The sequence below is a fragment of the Cherax quadricarinatus genome, chromosome 33 (assembly GCF_038502225.1).
Source record: "Cherax quadricarinatus isolate ZL_2023a chromosome 33, ASM3850222v1, whole genome shotgun sequence".
Taxonomy (NCBI): domain Eukaryota; kingdom Metazoa; phylum Arthropoda; class Malacostraca; order Decapoda; family Parastacidae; genus Cherax; species Cherax quadricarinatus.
The window spans coordinates 8,682,163-8,702,482 of NC_091324.1; positions in this window are offsets into that span (position 1 = coordinate 8,682,163).

Here is a 20,320-nt window from a genome sequence, read left to right on the forward strand (position 1 = left end):
GGCAGCCAACACCAACAGCCTGATTGAAGAGGCAATCAAAAGAAAATCATGGCCCCCCCCCAGGGCGGGTTGCTAAAGTACAAAAACTTTTTAAACCGGGCACGGGTATATCACAGGTGGTGAAGGTGAAGAAGATGAGGTAGTGGTGAAGGTGATGAGGTAGTGGTAGTGATGAAGGTGACGAGGTAGTGGTAGTGATGAAGGTGACGAGGTAGTGGTAGTGATGAAGGTGACGAGGTAGTGGTAGTGATGAAGGTGACGAGGTAGTGGTAGTGATGAAGGTGACGAGGTAGTGGTAGTGATGAAGGTGACGAGGTAGTGGTAGTGATGAAGGTGACGAGGTAGTGGTAGTGATGAAGGTGATGAGGTAGCACTAGTGAAGGTGATGAGGTAGTGATAGTGGTGAAAGTGACGAAGTAACGGTAGTGGTGAAGGTGATGAGGTAGCAGTATTGGTGAAGGTGATGAGGTAGCAGTATTGGTGAAGGTGAAGTGTTTCCTGACGCGGGTCTTAGTCATATGATGACCCGTCGCTGGAGCTTTTGGTCATCTGACCGAGGCCTTTTTCCTGGCTTACCCCTCCACCCCTTTAAAAATTATGGTTATGATTCTGTGAAGAAACACTTGTATTCCTTCCGATTATTTTTCATCGTAATCTACAACTGTGATGTCTCGTTGTCCCTGATGCAAGAAATAAGAAGTCTTCTTAACTGTTTAATGGCTGTTATAGGTGGTTATCATGTCTCGTCTTCTCCTCCTGTCAGTCACCCTGGGTGTCTTGATAAATGCCTCAATATTGATAAATGTCTGGTAAATGGTTAACCCTTTACCAGGCATTTAACAAGCTATCATCAAGATATATTTTTTTATTTCTGGCAGCCATTTTGTAACTCTTCTCAGGATCTCTAGTTTATCTATGCGCTGTTTCGTAGGTTCGGCCATTATACAACTACTGCAAATTTAAATTTTAGCCTATCATGTACAGTAAATAGTTTTTTCTAATCTTCCTCCTCCTCTTGAAAGCGATTTCATTTTTTTGCCATCATGGTATATAAGCTTCTTTTAGTTTCATTGACATGATTTTCCGGTGGCAATTTTTTATTAGTAACTCCAAGCGCTCTCTCCTCTCTCTCTCTCTATCTCTCTCTCTCTCTCTCTCTCTCTCTATATATATATATATATATATATATATATATCTATATATATATATATATAGATATCTGTATATATATCTCTCTCTCTCTCTCTGTATATCTCTCTCTCTCTCTGTGTATATATATATATATATATATATATATACATATATATATATATATATATATATATAATATATATATATATATATATATATATATATATATATATATATATATATTATTTTTGTTATCACACTGGCCGATTCCCACCAAGGCAGGGTGGCCCGAAAAAGAAAAACTTTCACCATCATTCACTCCATCACTGTCTTGCCAGAAGGGTGCTTTACACTACAGTTTTTAAACTGCAACATTAACACCCCTCCTTCAGAGTGCAGGCACTGTACTTCCCATCTCCAGGACTCAAGTCCGGCCTGCCGGTTTCCCTGAATCCCTTCATAAATGTTACTTTGCTTACACTCCAACAGCACGTCAAGTATTAAAAACCATTTGTCTCCATTCACTCCTATCAAACACGCTCACACATGCCTGCTGGAAGTCCAAGCCCCTCGCACACAAAACCTCCTTTACCCCCTCCCTCCAACCCTTCCTAGGCCGACCCCTACCCCGCCTTCCTTCCACTACAGACTGATACACTCTTGAAGTCATTCTGTTTCGCTCCATTCTCTCTACATGTCCGAACCACCTCAACAACCCTTCCTCAGCCCTCTGGACAACAGTTTTGGTAATCCCACACCTCCTCCTAACTTCCAAACTACGAATTCTCTGCATTATATTCACACCACACATTGCCCTCAGACACGACATCTCCACTGCCTCCAGCCTTCTCCTCGCTGCAACATTCATCACCCACGCTTCACACCCATATAAGAGCGTTGGTAAAACTATACTCTCATACATTCCCCTCTTTGCCTCCAAGGACAAAGTTCTTTGTCTCCACAGACTCCTAAGTGCACCACTCACTCTTTTTCCCTCATCAATTCTATGATTCACCTCATCTTTCATAGACCCATCCGCTGACACGTCCACTCCCAAATATCTGAATACGTTCACCTCCTCCATACTCTCTCCCTCCAATCTGATATTCAATCTTTCATCACCTAATCTTTTTGTTATCCTCATAACCTTACTCTTTCCTGTATTCACCTTTAATTTTCTTCTTTTGCACACCCTACCAAATTCATCCACCAATCTCTGCAACTTCTCTTCAGAATCTCCCAAGAGCACAGTGTCATCAGCAAAGAGCAGCTGTGACAACTCCCACTTTGTGTGTGATTCTTTATCTTTTAACTCCACGCCTCTTGCCAAGACCCTCGCATTTACTTCTCTTACAACCCCATCTATAAATATATTAAACAACCACGGTGACATCACACATCCTTGTCTAAGGCCTACTTTTACTGGGAAAAAATTTCCCTCTTTCCTACATACTCTAACTTGAGCCTCACTATCCTCGTAAAAACTCTTCACTGCTTTCAGTAACCTACCTCCTACACCATACACTTGCAACATCTGCCACATTGCCCCCCTATCCACCCTGTCATACGCCTTTTCCAAATCCATAAATGCCACAAAGACCTCTTTAGCCTTATCTAAATACTGTTCACTTATATGTTTCACTGTAAACACCTGGTCCACACACCCCCTACCTTTCCTAAAGCCTCCTTGTTCATCTGCTATCCTATTCTCCGTCTTACTCTTAATTCTTTCAATTATAACTCTACCATACACTTTACCAGGTACACTCAACAGACTTATCCCCCTATAATTTTTGCACTCTCTTTTATCCCCTTTGCCTTTATACAAAGGAACTATGCATGCTCTCTGCCAATCCCTAGGTACCTTACCCTCTTCCATACATTTATTAAATAATTGCACCAACCACTCCAAAACTATATCCCCACCTGCTTTTAACATTTCTATCTTTATCCCATCAATTCCGGCTGCCTTGCCCCCTTTCATTTTACCTACTGCCTCACGAACTTCCCCCACACTCACAACTGGCTCTTCCTCACTCCTACAAGATGTTATTCCTCCTTGCCCTATACACGAAATCACAGCTTCCCTATCTTCATCAACATTTAACAATTCCTCAAAATATTCCCTCCATCTTCCCAATACCTCTAACTCTCCATTTAATAACTCTCCTCTCCTATTTTTAACTGACAAATCCATTTGTTCTCTAGGCTTTCTTAACTTGTTAATCTCACTCCAAAACTTTTTCTTATTTTCAACAAAATTTGTTGATAACATCTCACCCACTCTCTCATTTGCTCTCTTTTTACATTGCTTCACCACTCTCTTAACTTCTCTCTTTTTCTCCATATACTCTTCCCTCCTTGCATCACTTCTACTTTGTAAAAACTTCTCATATGCTAACTTTTTCTCCCTTACTACTCTCTTTACATCATCATTCCACCAATCGCTCCTCTTCCCTCCTGCACCCACTTTCCTGTAACCACAAACTTCTGCTGAACACTCTAACACTACATTTTTAAACCTACCCCATACCTCTTCGACCCCATTGCCTATGCTCTCATTAGCCCATCTATCCTCCAATAGCTGTTTATATCTTACCCTAACTGCCTCCTCTTTTAGTTTATAAACCTTCACCTCTCTCTTCCCTGATGCTTCTATTCTCCTTGTATCCCATCTACCTTTTACTCTCAGTGTAGCTACAACTAGAAAGTGATCTGATATATCTGTGGCCCCTCTATAAACATGTACATCCTGAAGTCTACTCAACAGTCTTTTATCTACCAATACATAATCCAACAAACTACTGTCATTTCGCCCTACATCATATCGTGTATACTTATTTATCCTCTTTTTCTTAAAATATGTATTACCTATAACTAAACCCCTTTCTATACAAAGTTCAATCAAAGGGCTCCCATTATCATTTACACCTGGCACCCCAAACTTACCTACCACACCCTCTCTAAAAGTTTCTCCTACTTTAGCATTCAAGTCCCCTACCACAATTACTCTCTCACTTGGTTCAAAGGCTCCTATACATTCACTTAACATCTCCCAAAATCTCTCTCTCTCCTCTGCATTCCTCTCTTCTCCAGGTGCATACACGCTTATTATGACCCACTTCTCGCATCCAACCTTTACTTTAATCCACATAATTCTTGAATTTACACATTCATATTCTCTTTTCTCCTTCCATAACTGATCATTTAACATTACTGCTACCCCTTCCTTTGCTCTAACTCTCTCAGATACTCCAGATTTAATCCCATTTATTTCCCCCCACTGAAACTCTCCTACCCCCTTCAGCTTTGTTTCGCTTAGGGCCAGGACATCCAACTTCTTTTCATTCATAACATCAGCAATCATCTGTTTCTTGTCATCCGCACTACATCCACGCACATTTAAGCAACCCAGTTTTATAAAGTTTTTCTTCTTCTCTTTTTTAGTAATTGTATACAGGAGAAGGGGTTACTAGCCCATTGCTCCCGGCATTTTAGTCGCCTCATACGACACGCATGGCTTACGGAGGAAAGATTCTTTTCCACTTCCCCATGGACAATAGAAGAAATAAAAAAGAACAAGAGCTATTTAGAAAAAGGAGGAAAACCTAGATGTATGTATATATATATATGCATGTGCGTGTCTGTGAAGTGTGACCAAAGTGTAAGTAGGAGTAGCAAGATATCCCTGTTATCTTAGCGTGTTTATGAGACAGAAAAAGAAAACCAGCAATCCTACCATCATGCAAAACAGTTACAGGTTTTTGTTTCACAGTCATCTGGCAGGACGGTAGTACTTCCCTGGGTGGTTGCTGTCTACCAACCTACTACCTACTACCTCTCTCTCTCTGTATCTCTCTCTCTCTCTGTATCTCTCTCTCTGTATCTCTCTCTCTGTATCTCTCTCTCTGTATCTCTCTCTCTGTATCTCTGATACCTTCAGCGTTTTGTTACACAAACTAAATCCGTCGTCTGACTTCACGTTGCTTTCTCGCATTTCCACTAAATAGCATTTATTTACATTCAACTCCATAATTTATCACAATCTGTTCAATTTATCCGGGGTTTGGTCATGGACGGGGCCGCGGGGGCGTTGACCCCCGGAACATCCTCCAGGCACACTTGGTGCTACACACCCTCCAGGTACACTTGGTGCTGCACACCCTCCAGGTACGCTTGGTGCTACACACCCTCCAGGTACGCTTGGTGCTACACACCCTCCAGGTACACTTGGTGCTGCACACCCTCCAGGTACACTTGGTGCTGCACACCCTCCAGGTACACTTGGTGCTGCACACCCTCCAGGTACACTTGGTGCTACACACCCTCCAGGTACACTTGGTGCTGCACACCCTCCAGGTACACTTGGTGCTACACACCCTCCAGGTACACTTGGTGCTACACACCCTCCAGGTACACTTGGTGCTACACACCCTCCAGGTACACTTGGTGCTACACACCCTCCAGGTACACTTGGTGCTACACACCCTCCAGGTACACTTGGTGCTACACACCCTCCAGGTACACTTGGTGCTACACACCCTCCTGGTACACTTGGTGCTACACACCCTCCTGGTACACTTGGTGCTACACACCCTCCTGGTACACTTGGTGCTACACACCCTCCTGGTACACTTGGTGCTACACACCCTCCTGGTACACTTGGTGCTACACACCCTCCTGGTACACTTGGTGCTACACACCCTCCTGGTACACTTGGTGCTACACACCCTCCTGGTACACTTGGTGCTACACACCCTCCAGGTACACTTGGTGCACACCCTCCAGGTACACTTGGTGCTACACACCCTCCAGGTACAATTGGTGGTACACACCCTTCAGGTACAATTGGTGGTACACACCCTTCAGGTACAATTGGTGGTACACACCCTCCAGGTACACCTGGAGGTACACATCAAAACTAGCTACAACCAAAATGTGCTGCTGGTACCTTACTCTGTACGCAGCACATTCTCGCACCAACGTGGTTAAATAGCCTAACCCAAGCTAATCTTACGACAAGCAAAAATTTGGAAAAGATATGAAATGTTTAAAAATTCTATCAAGACACCAATGAATTTATACATTATTTATTTCCATTACTCTAAATGAAACTGTGCGTTGTGGAACAGCTTGTATTGTATCCTGAGAGACGGTAATTCCCAAGTGATATTAATTCCAGCTGTACTGAAACGAAAAATCAGAGGCTCCCGTTGCTGATGAAACTTAATGAAATACTTGACGATATCAACACAAGCTCCATCACACAGCACGACCGGGAAACAGCTGACTTCTGTTCCCATTATTTTAACTATTTTACAAAAGGGTAGCAACACCCTGCTGATGTACCCAGTTTTGCTGAATACAAAAAAGTTGAGCACAGCGACGTAAACTGAGGTTTTAAGATGAGACTACATAATTATATGAAATCAAGATGGCATGCAAAGAGCACAAACAACCGGAATGACCAGACCTATCAACCCAATAACCTGAATGACCAGACTTATCAACCCAATAACATGAATGACCAGACCTATCAACCTACTAACCTGAATAACAAGACCTATCAACCCAACAACCTGAATAACAAGACCTATCAACCCAACAACCTGAATAACAAGACCTATCAACCCAACAACCTGAATGACAAGACCTATCAACCCAACAATCTGAATGACAAGACCTATCAACCCAACAACCTGAATGACAAGACCTATCAACCCAACAACCTGAATGACCAGGACTATCTACCTGGACCTGGTCCTCGGGGCACTTGAGCCACGAAACTATCACGTAGTAAATCAGAAGTTGACATTATTCGCAAAAGTAATAGTTAAAGGGAAAAGATATATAGCTCAAACTTTTGATATTTATTAAAATATTGTTCGCCGCTGGAGGCCTGATGTGTGGGAACTGACGACAAATTAATTACATTAAAAATATTTTACAGTAAGAGGCTTGTACGCAGTTTTGCTAATGATTCAAAATCACTTGTTTCGGGATTTTATTAATATAAAACTGCTGGTGAAGGCTGGTACTACAAACAGGATGAGGTTGAAATTAGTCTCTGAGGCTCCATGACCACGTGTGTTCTCGCACCCCGGAAAACATGCTCAGTTGCAATGAGCACCTGCTGGTTGAGAATTGTTGGTCCAGTGGATAAAGGGATGCCTACATTGTCCTATTCTCACAGGGCTGGGCAAGGCGACGCGAGATTATAATATATATAATATATATATATATATATATATATATATATATATATATATATATATATATATATATATATATATATATATATATATATATATATATATATGGAAACAGTCGCAGACCGGCGATCTTAACTATGCAAGACAAGCGAAGGGGGATGGGGAAGGGGGTTGGAAATCTTTAGCTCAAATACTTTCACACTTCTCAGTGCGTCATCAGAAGCTGTGCAATGTTGCAAGAGAGCAACCAAAGCAGGGAGAGAGGTCTCAGAGTAGCGTAATACGGATGTGTCACTGTCCACGGTTACCCTTAGACTGTGGTTTGTGGTCGGTGCCAACCCCACCCTACCATCATCTCCCTACTCCCCATATGGGGTAGGAGGGTTTCTGAGATGTTAAGTATGAAATTATAAGATATAAAAGCCAGCCCTACCCCATATGGGGAGTAGGGGGATGATGGTAGGGTGGGGTTGGCACCGACCACTAACCACAGTCTAAGGGTAACCGTGGATGAAGGCACATCTGCACTATGCTACTCTGAGACCTCTCTCCCTGCTTTGGTTGCTCTCTTGCAACATTGCACAGCTCCCGATGACGTACTGAGAAGTGTGAAAGTACTTGAGTTAAAGATTTCCACACACCCCTGTGACTTGTCTTTATATATATATATATATATATATATATATATATATATATATATATATATATATGCATATATATATATGCATATATATATATGCATATATATATATGCATATATATATATATATATATATATATATATATATATATATATATATATATATATATATATATATATATGTCGTGTCGAATAGGCAGAACTTGCGATCTTGGCTTAAATAGCAACTCTCATCTTGCCATATAGGACAAGTGAAAATTTGTGTATGTAATAATTTCGCCAAAATAATTCTGAACCTAACGAAAAAAATATATTTCACTGTGTTTGTTTAGTATTAAATTACTGTAAACAAATCTAAAATATATTTAGTTGGGTTAGGTTAAAATAAATTGTTCTTGTTATAATAAGGTTAGGTAAGTTTTCTAAGTTCCTTTTGGTGCAAAATTATAAATTTTTACATCAACATTAACGAAAAAAATATATCTATAAACCTATAAGAGAAAATTTTAGAAAGGGCTTAATTTTAAATGAGTTCTTGCTAATTGACCAGTTTTACATATTCGGCACGACATATATATATATATATATATATATATATATATGTATATATATATATATATATATATATATATATATATATATATATATATATATATATATATAATGTCGTGCCGAATATGTAAAACTGGTCAATTAGCAAAAACTCATTTAAAATTAAGTCCTTTCTAAAATTTTCTCTTATACGCTTAAAGATATATTTTTTTCATTAATGTTGATGTAAAAATTTTTAATTTTGCACCAAAAGGAACTTAGAAAACTTACCTAACCTTATTATTACAAGCGCAATTTATTTTAGCCTAACCCAACTAAATATATTTTAGATTTGTTTACAATAATTTAATACTGAACAAACACAGCGAAATATATTTTTTTCGTTAGGTTCAGAATGATTTTGGCGAAATTATTGCATAAACAAATTTTCGCTTGTCCTATATGGCAAGATGAGCGTTGCTATTTAAGCCAAGATCGCAAGTTCTGCCTATTCGGCACGACATATATATATATATATATATATATATATATATATATATATATATATATATATATATATATATATATATATATATATCGCTTGTGAGATCAGAACATACAGGAGGAGATTGAAATAGCTTGAATCCATGCTTGAGGGTCACTGACGTGCCCGAACTGGGAAAGAAACATGGCTTGTGAATCAAGCTGCCCAGCTTCTGAGGCATTTGTGGATGAGTGGATATGAACGCTGCCTAGGAATCTTGCCCGTCTCAGTGTCTTAGTAGCAATACCGAGTCCTGCTGTGATCTTTCTCTTTCTCTCCCTCTCTCTCTCTCTCATTAGTATTATTATTATATATATATATATATATATATATATATATATATATATATATATATATATATATATATATATATATATACACACACACACACACACACACACACACACACACAATAATTTTAGTAATAAACAGACACAATAAAATATATTTTTTTGTTACGTTCAGAATGATTTTTGCGAAAATATTGCATACACAAACTTTCGCTTGCCTTATTTGGCAAGAAGAGTATTGCTATTTAAGCCAAAATAACAAGTTTTACCTATTCGGCACGACATACATATAAATACATATATATATATATATATATATATATATATATATTATATATATATATATATATATATATATATATATATATATATATATATATATAGAGAGAGAGAGAGAGAGAGAGAGAGAGAGATATGACTGCATTCTGATATTTACTTATATCATGTGGGAGTTCGACACGTGGATTAGGTAAGAAATACTCACGTAGGCTGGTAGTACGTATAATTACAGATAATGTGTGTAACGCCCTTGCAGCCGTACCTATCTCCTTGCTCACACTCGTAACACTGACTGACCGGCCGCCCACGTACCCATATGTGAGAGGGTCTTTGAATACTGTCAGGTCAGCGCAATATGAATAGACAGTGACTCAGGCAGAGACGGTTGGTCGTGAGTCAACTGGCACCGTGGTTACTGGTAACTGGTTACTACTACTGAGAGCTCGGAGACTTATCCAAGAGTGGAAATGCTAACTACTCTCAGTAACATCAATCACCAGTTTACAGCTATATCAATATGGTGAAACCGATGGCAGTTTACATTTGCTTCTGAGAAAACAAGTGATGATGGTCTCTAGGCACCATAAAGATAAAGTCAGTTAACCAAATGAAATCGCCGGCCCACAGACGACTCCAACTTCACCCTATTTTCTATTTGCATGTCTCATAACAATAAAAAGGGTTTCAAATGAGCTGATGCAGGTAACAACTCTTAGCTTGTAAACAAAATTATGAATACTTAACCTAATCTTGTTAAACGCTTTTGTGTAAAGAAAAAAAAGAGGGAGGGGAACGAGAGAGAGAGAGAGAGAGAGAGAGAGAGAGAGAGAGAGAGAGAGAGAGAGAGAGAGAGAGAGAGAGATCAATGCCCAATGGAGAGAGAATCGTGTGATAAACTGTTATATTATTTATTTCGACCTCCAACTGAGATCTTTAGCAGGTGTTATCACTTGAGGATGGCGTCTAGTTAGAGCGAAAATATCCGCGTTATTTCTAAACTGTTGAACGTGGGTTATTACATAACCTCTGCTTAACACAATATTATCTCATGTGAAGGTGTGGAGCCGGAGAACCTCCTCGCCAGTTTCCATTTCTTCTTAGCCATTAAGGAAGTCAAAGGAATGCTGGCCTGTAAGCTCAACATCTGGGTCTTAGATGCGGGAAGAATTTAGGATTATACCTAAACCCTTCCAATTGTGAAGCAGTTTGCTCCAACGAAATTATCACTGACCAATTCATGGTCGCCTTGCCAGGAGCGCTTGCCACTTTGTACATGTTATCAATCAAATTCTAGGGAAGAAAATCTCTAACCACAGAGAGATGTAGACCGGACTGGAGATATCGATGAATATGATGCCCTCTACATACTCACCAGATGCTGATCCTATCCGAAACCAATCTATGTTTTTGCAATTGTTCCCATCCATCACCATTGCCAAATTAATGAAATATGACACATCCTAAAGCTTTCCATTGATGATAAACTTTTGATGCAAATCTCACAGCCAGTCAGACTAGGCGAACTGAGAACATGTACAGCCTCCCAAACTGCCTTGCCAGCCTTAGCCTCTTCTTACGAGACTGACAAGCTTGAATCAATCAAATACCCTTAGTAAAGTTAATTAGCAAATCTGATTAGACATTACACTTAGCAAACCCCATCTAAATGACGACTTAAAGATTGATACATCTGAAACCCTCTTAAGATGCAAAGGGGGTATCAAGAAACCTCATCAGTTAGTAACCAATTAGGCTCAATTTTAGGATAACACTACTTAGCTTACCATTTATATAATTATTTGTGAACTGTTTATTAATACTAGTGTTTAAATTAATTATATATTATATAGTCTTAGTACTGGGATAATGAGCGTAATTTAACCCACGGAGAGAACTTTATTAATCTCTTTCAAGAAAGTCTGAGAAACAAGGATAACTCAGTGCGAGCAATAAACTTTATATTATATATTTTCCAATTAATGAAACACCCCACCATAAGTCTCTGGAGTAGCAGACAACTGGTGTGGGAGATTACATCCATATTTAGTCTGGTCGATATCTATACCCGTTTCAGTGTTCGGGAATAAGGAGTAGCTGATTGATCACAGGGAAGAATCTAAGACCAACAAATATGAAGAGTTGGGTCACTGATACCCCTGTCTCAGTAGGATCGGACAACCTGTTCTAGTCGCAGTGTGACAATCCAGAGGTAAAATGCCTGTGGCATTCTCGGTTCCCTTCCGGCTTCGAAGGCGCCGGAGAATTCAACTGCTTTAAAATATTATTCTAATGTACACGTATTTGTGACTATAAAATAAATCCTATGCTAGAGCAACAAAAGAAAAAGAGGTGTTTAGAAGTAAAATAATAAAACGATTTCCAGGAGAAATTTTGAGATTTTACTTGAAGCCACTATATTCAGTATTTGCGTCTATGGGCCTTAGTAATGTGGACTAGAGATTGATTCCATAGATATTTGTGTATGTGCCCACGCGTGCCTGTGTCTGTGTGTTACTTACCATTTTGTCCTAGGCACATGTCGTTTGACACTAGACCTGTTGTATATGTATGTGTGTGTGTGTGTGTGTGTGTGTGTGTGTGTGTGTGTGTGTGTGTGTGTGTGTGTGTGTGTGTGTGTGTGTGTGTGTGTGTGTGTGTGTGTGCGCGCGCGCGCGCGCTTGTTTTGGTCATTCACTTGCTACACGTACATACAAGAAAATGTAAAACTCAGTGTTCATAGCTGCGAATCTTGTTTCTTCACTAGTCTTTTACATACACTCAATGGTCTTTATTAGGTACACCTTTCAAGTACTGAGTAGGGTTCCCTGTTTGCCCTAAGATCAGCCAGTATTCTTCGTGGCATGGATTCAGCAAGGTGCTGGAAACATTCCTTAGAGATCCTGGTCCATGCTGACATGATAATATCACGCAGTTGCCTTTGATTTGTCGGCTGTACGTTAATGCTGCAAGTATCCCATTCCATCCTATCTCAAAGGCTTGCATCAAATTCTGACCCTATCATATGTATGTCGCGACGGAAATCGCGATTTGGAAGACCCGGCGACATATTTCCAATCTTCAACTGTACAGTTATGATGAGCCTGTGCCCACTGTAGCCTAAGGTACAGTAGTGGGGCCCAGTGGGATTTTCTGCTGCTGCACCCATCCCCTTCAAGTTTCGATGTGTTATGCATTCAGAGATGCTCTTGTAATGCTGCTGTAATGAGTGGTTATTTGAATTACTGTCACTTTCCTTTCAGCTTGAACCATTCTGGACATTCTCTTAACCTCTCTCATTATTAAAGCGTTTTCAAACAGAGAACTGCCACTCACTGGAAGTTTTGTGATTTTTCATACTATTCTCTGTAAAGTCTAGAGACTGTTGTAAGTGAAAATCCCAGGAGATCAACAGTTACCTGAAGGGTGTTCGAGGGGTCAACGTCTCCGTGGCCAGGACCAAGTCTAGCACCAATAATCATCCCACGGTCAAAGCCACTTAGAACAACACATTTCTTCCCCATTCTTTGTTGGGTCTAAAGAACAACTGAACCTTTTGACCATGTCAGCATGCTTTTAGGTATTGAGGCACTGTCACGTGACTGGCAGATCAGATATTTGAAGAGTAAAAGTAGTGAAGGTGTATATAAAATAAAGGTATCTCTAAACATGTGCTGGCTACTGTTTATGAAAATACATCTCGCCAAGTGTTCCAACATTCGAACGGCTCAAATAGTGCTTCTGCGCCCTCTCAGAGAATCCATGCTGACATTTTGTAGTCTCATAGCCGTTGATTTCGCTTAATTTTTTGTTTTTTTTTTTTTTGCCTCTTTTTCCCTGAGTGTATCGTGCCCAGAAGTTCACTCCTGCAAGAAGTATACCTGTGAGTCCAAAACGAACACAAACACACACACACACACACACACACACACACACACACACACACACACACACACACACACACACACACACACTTCACTCTCAAGAGTTCAATGCAGACACTTATTTACTCTGACTTTTGGCTTACTAAAGTTAAAGATTTAATAAAGGGAAGTGAGAGAACTACATAAATTATCAAGAACTCCATCAAAACAAGCAAACTTAACCCTTTACAGCTAATCATTCTTCTGTTTCATCTACATATTAAGCCAACATTCATTAAAATTAAATGTTTAGCAGCCATGAGTGGAATGTGTAATGCACATACTATATATAGTTTCTTATGTAAAGCAGGTAGTTACCTTGTTATATACCGTACGTAGCTTTGAATATTATAATTACTATACAGTATAATTGTGGGATAATATGCCTATTAAGGTCATATACATCATTACCGAGTGTATAAACGTTTTATATATTACTAAGTTTATCAAAGTTTTAAAACATTAATGAACATATTTACGTTTTATTACAATCAAAACTAAGCGCTAAACCCACTAGGGTCATGTAGTTAACGTTTTCTACATTATTACTAAGCGTATGAGAGTATAGTTATAGAAACACTTATATGGATGTGAAACATTGGTGGTGAATGTTGCAACGAGGAGAAGGCTTGAGGCAGTGGAGATGTCATGTCTGAGGGCAATGTGTGGTGTGAATATTATGCAGAGAATTCGTAGTTTGGAAATTAGGAGGTGCGGGATTACCAAAACTATTATTCAGAGGGCTGATGAAGGGTTCTTGAGGTGGTTCAGACATGTAGAGAGGATGGAACAAACTAGAATGACTACGCGTGTGTATAAATCTATAGTGGAGGGAAAGTGAGGGAGGGGTAAAGGAGGGTTTGTGTGCAAGGGGCTTGGACTTCCAGCAAGCATGCGTGAGCGTATTTAATAGGAGTGAATGGAAACAAATGGTTTTTAGCACTTGACGTGCTGTTGGAGTGTGAGCAAGGTAACATTTATGAAGGGATTCAGGGAAACCGGCAGGCCGGACTTGAGTCCTGGAAATGGGAAGTACAGTATCTACATTCTGAAGGAGGGGTGTTAATGTTGCAGTTTTATAAATATTGTGCGAGCGCGCCTCTGGCAAGACAGTGATGGAGTGAATGATGAAAGTTTTTCTTTTTCGGGCCACCCTGCCTTGGTGGGAAGCGGCCGATGTGTTAATAAAAAAATAATTACCAAGTGTATTAATTTTTTATATCACTTTTACTGTATTTTATCGTTGTATAGAATAGTACTGGGTGTTTTAACGATTTATACACATTTCTTTTAGTAACGCTTCATACATAATTTCTTTTAGTAACGTTTTACATATTAGTACTGAGTGTATTAATATTTTATAAATTACTGCTGAGTTTATGTTTTGCACCTCAATTATACAAGGAATCATAAAACAATTACTGATGACAGGTGAAATTAATTCAGTTTATAACAGACTCAGTTAATTTCTGAGCACAACAAACTAATGTCTATCCTGATCGCTGCAGGATGTTTTAAGGATAACTGGATACATCAACAGTGTGCTGCCATCCTATATGATAGTTTTACAGTGGGAACAAATGCGAAGTTTCCCTTGTCATCTTCCATCACACAGGATGAGTTACACACACACACACACACACACACACACACACACACACACACACACACACACACACACACACACACACCTACGAGGAGAGGTTAAGGGAAATCAACCTGACGACACTGGAGGACAGGAGAGATAGGGGGGACATGATAACGACATACAAAATACTGAGAGGAATTGACAAGGTGGACAAAGACAGGATGTTCCAGAGATTGGACACAGTAACAAGGGGACACAGTTGGAAGCTGAAGACACAGATGAATCACAGGGATGTTAGGAAGTATTTCTTCAGCCACAGAGTAGTCAGTAAGTGGAATAGTTTGGGAAGCGATGTAGTGGAGGCAGGATCCATACATAGCTTTACGCAGAGGTATGATAATGCTCACGGCTCAGGGAGAGTGACCTAGTAGCGATCAGTGAAGAGGCGGGGCCAGGAGCTCGGACTCGACCCCCGCAACCTCAACTAGGTGAGTACAACTAGGTGAGTACACACACACACACACGCACAACAGGTCAAGTGCCTATCGACAAGTGCTATCGACAACTAGTAACTACTATTACAGTGCTGAAATATGACAGCCTGAAATGGGAGATTTCAGTCTTTCATTAAACCAGGTACATACTGACTCATACATGTATGATATACAATACCGACAAGATGAAGAACTAAACGCAACATCTGGAAGATACTCAGATGTTGAACATGCGTCTAATTCTACATACTGAATCATTAACGTGCCAGCTAACTCAGGTTACTCCCCCGTCACCATACACACAGATCCCGGTGAAGTGAATCTATTTTAATGTATTAAAAAAGGCTAATTACTTACAAATTACAATAAATAGAGTGCGTAATGGCATTAAAAGGTTGGCGGTGCCGTCATGAATACTGATGTACGTCGCCTCGCTCGGCTCTCATGAATAATGCATTGTTGATCATATTTTTGTAATAGAGCCGACAATGACGGCGTAATAGCAGGAGGCAGCCACCTGTGTTGATTGACAGCTGGCTGCAGATGACTGATCAATGAGTGTCTGTACTCAGAGGGTTGTGTTTTCAGGAAATGTGTTCAAAATCATCGCTTGGGAGCTCCAGGAGTCCATGTTCTGGCCTCGGGGATCCAGCTTCTGGTATGAAGTACGCTATCGTACTAAACATCAGCTCAGCTTAATAAGCTTGCTGCGTCGTACTCAAGAAATAAAATATATTTCATGAAATTTTTGTTGCTAAAGTTACTCATAGTACCAGTGTAATGACAAACCTCTATACGTACTCTGCTTTCCTTATGTTTTGTCAGGCGTGGGCTCCATTCTGGTGCTGCATACTCTAGGAGCGGTCTTACGTATGTACTGGAGATTGTTTCGAAGAATTATTTGTTTTGACTTCTGTAGGTCATTTGTATATTTGCCAGGGTGGCACACGGCTCTCATATTCTTGTGTGCGCGTTAAAAGACAGTTTAGGCACGATGTTTACTCAGGCTTTTTTTTTCTCTCTACCAGAGTCCATGAGCGATATACAGTATGAAGGTAAACGACTGCCGAAAATTTAAAACAAATGAATACGAATTAATTCACTTATGACACCTCTACTCAAGAAGTTTTGATCCCGGGACCTTGAGCACAAGAGATACGTGTCAAATGTGAGAGAAGACAATAGCATATATGGAGCGTAAGGGAAGAGTAAGAGTATGGGCACGGGGAGGACGACGACGAGGAGCAACACCATTATATTATTATTATCAAGGGGAAGCGCTAAACCCGTAGGATTATACAGCGCCGGTGGGGGGATGTGGAAGGTATTTAAGCTTAATTCAGGGAAATGGAGCACAAATCCAATTCCCTAGATCAAGAGCGCCTCACCAGAGTCAAGAAACCTTCCTTGAGGGTAGTAGTAGTAGTAACAGTAGCAGTGGTAATATTAACAGGTGCTAGTAGTTGGCAAAAAACTCAGTAAGTGAAGAGTTTATCCTATGGCTGTGTCACGTGGCTGTCTTGTGAAATTATGTTTTAATTCCATGAGGGAATAATGCAGATGACATATTATAAATATCAGCTTTTTGAATAATAATGGTGGAAGTGGCGATGAGTGAAGATTCAAGGCACCTTCGTCACTTTAAATCTTGTTCCCAGTAGCTTTAGCATTTTGTCAAGGCGTCAAAAACCCATCAAAGCTAGTGTGCAGGAGACAAGCGCTGGTAGTGTCATCTCTGCAGCAGGCATATTTATATTCATAAATTCTCCTGTCTCTTGGTCTCCCCCCACAGTAACCTTATCTCACTGCGCACAGACGGTATATGCTCAAATTTCTTTCGAGGGAACAACAAACGGAGGTTTTCAGTTGGTGAGGTCACCATCTGAAGCGGTTGTCATAGTAAGGTTTGTTGAATGTAGGAGCATTTAGTGTGAGAATCTTGGCCATAGGAGTCTTCCCGAGACCGCCATTTATCGCTAGTTCTGAGTTCTTAAAAGAATGTTCCTATAGATAAATGGTTCAGAGAACCTTCTGATCTTCACCATTCTACTTTATATTACACTGATGAAGCTACTGTGTGGGGAAACGTTTCCACAGTAAAAATACCCAAGTGTTGCACATATGTATTTTATCAAGAAAATTTCTACATTTACTTTCACTTTCCCTCTCATTTTACCCAGGATTACAAACCCAGACCGTGAACCATTCAACACAATATACCGACCGCCAGAGTTAATAAAAAATCCTGGTACTGCGTTGCAATGATGTAGCTACACATACTACAGCAGCTCCTGTCGAAAGCAACATCCAAGTAGCCAACATTGCCACCGCTTCAACTAGTCTCACCAAGAAAAAGTCTTCATTTATTTTCTCCTCTAAAGGGAGCATATACCATCTCCTGTGTTCAGTGCGACAAGGTTTACGTGGCGGAAACCGGGAGAGACTTGGCCACTAGAACACACACACACACACACACACACACACACACACACACACACACACACACACACACAAACGCCTGCAGCCTGGGAGCTAAAGTACGTCATGGTAGATTTTCCGAAGCAATGCTATTGACCATTTTGGATATTTTTCATTCAGGATGTTCAAGTATATTCGATGAAATTTTTTAATGCTTTCTTTGTCAAGCAGTAAACGGTTTGACAAAGCTCCTAGAGCGCGAAACGTTGCCACGTGTGTTCTTTTGTTTAACATACTCTGCTGTTGATGGTTGACTTTTGAAAATAGTTATCAGGGTTTATTTCCTACTTTCACTTGATGATTTTAACAATTAGATGTATGTATAGTTGTTTTCACATTTAAATCTACTCCTCCTCGTAACTTTGTAACTATAGAAAACATATTTAGGACTATAATTCACCCAGAGATCCTTAGTATGTGTGTATGTTGAGTACGAAGGCCTCCTATGGCCTTCGTACTCAGCACAGACATATAGTGATAAGCAGCCAAACACATCGCAGCCAAGACTCGACCTCGGCAACTAAACTGAGGTGAGTATACATACATGTACGTACGTACACGTGTGTGTGTGTCTGTTGTGTAACAAGCGTGTGTATGCACACGTCAGCTGCAACGCCAAACACATTACAATTAGATTTTGCGGTCGTAGCGACTATGGTTCTTCACATCCCATATCCATCCTGTGCAGGGAAGAACAAGTGCCTGTGGATACACAAAAAGCACTAAAGGGGCTAAGAGGAATACATTTGTAGTGGATCAGTGTAGCATATAACGGGATCCAATAACAGGGTTCTTCGACGGTGAGCACCGAGCTCCACGCCTGATTGGCTGCACGGATTGCCAACCTTAATTGGCCCTCCGCCGTCCACCACTTCATGAGCTGACACCTAAAATGCGCAGCGTAAACAAACATAGTTCCGCGACGCCGCGTCAAACTCAGCCTTACGTGAGGGAGTGCAGAGGGGCGATAGTCGCTTGCCCCGTCCACACCCGTGTCCACTCGGCCCACTCGCCATCACAATTATTCACGACTTCCAAACGTAACAAGAGGGTGTTATAATCTGCAAGACGCGGCGATGCCTGGAGGGTAGATTAGGTCGAAGCTTCCACATGAGGAGGTAGGATTGTCCACCTACGGACCCGTGGGACAGTAGATCTCTCTAGCTCGGGGAAGCGGCCAGGTAAGGGGAGGGTGCACTCTGCCTTCGCACCTGAACAATTATTCCGTAATAAAGTCAATTAAGGTGTACCTCCTCTGGTGACTCGCCTGGGAAAACAGGATACCTCAACTTAATTTATTTATCAGATGCATCTGTAAGCCCCGCCCTCAAGGGGTGAAAAAGGGGTAAAGGACGGAAAGTGATAGAGGAAGTGGAGGTAAAAGGAAAGGGAAGGCGATGGAATGAATAAAGCAGGCAATGGGAAAGACTAGTCAGGGAAGGGAGAGAAAGAAATGGGAATAATGGAAGAGGACAGAGAAGAGACAATGGACAGCATCGGTGAAGAGGGAGGGGAGAAAGAATAATGGGATGAGCAGTAAAATGGAAGGGAGATTAGAGGAGGGACAAAGAGAAGGGAGGTGGAAGGGAAAAGAAAATCTAGTAGTAACGGAAAAAGGGAAAGAATGAGCAATATGATGTGAGAGAGATTGTGTAGGTAAGAGGAGAGAATTACAGACTAGAGCAAGGGCGAGGTGGTTACCTAAGTGTTATATGGTAATGGTGTAGGTGGTGATATTGGTGGTGGCAGTAAAAATGGTATGAATAATAATGCTGAAAGTTGTGGTATGGTGAACGATGTACCAAGGTGAACGTTTTAGCATGGTGAACGATGTACCAAGGTGAACGTTGTAGTATGGGGGACAGTGTAGTATGATAAACGTTACAGTATGGTGAGAGTTGTAGTAATGGAGGTGGTTGTAATCAGCTGCCTGCCTACCCACCTGGCTGCAGTAATTGTGGTAGTTATTGTACCAGTGAAGGTGATGGTTGTAGCAGTACTAATGGTGGTAATAATGGTGTGACAGCATGGAGTGAAATGTCAAAATTCACTACCGTTCTTTATTACCCTCAAGTATTTATATACTAAAAACATGACAACACCGATTAGTTGATGAACTGGACACGAGTGCAACATCTCGGTATCTTTATGCTGAAAACATTTTACCAACTGTTGGAAGACATTAAGACTAAAGTAGAGAACGATGACTTCCA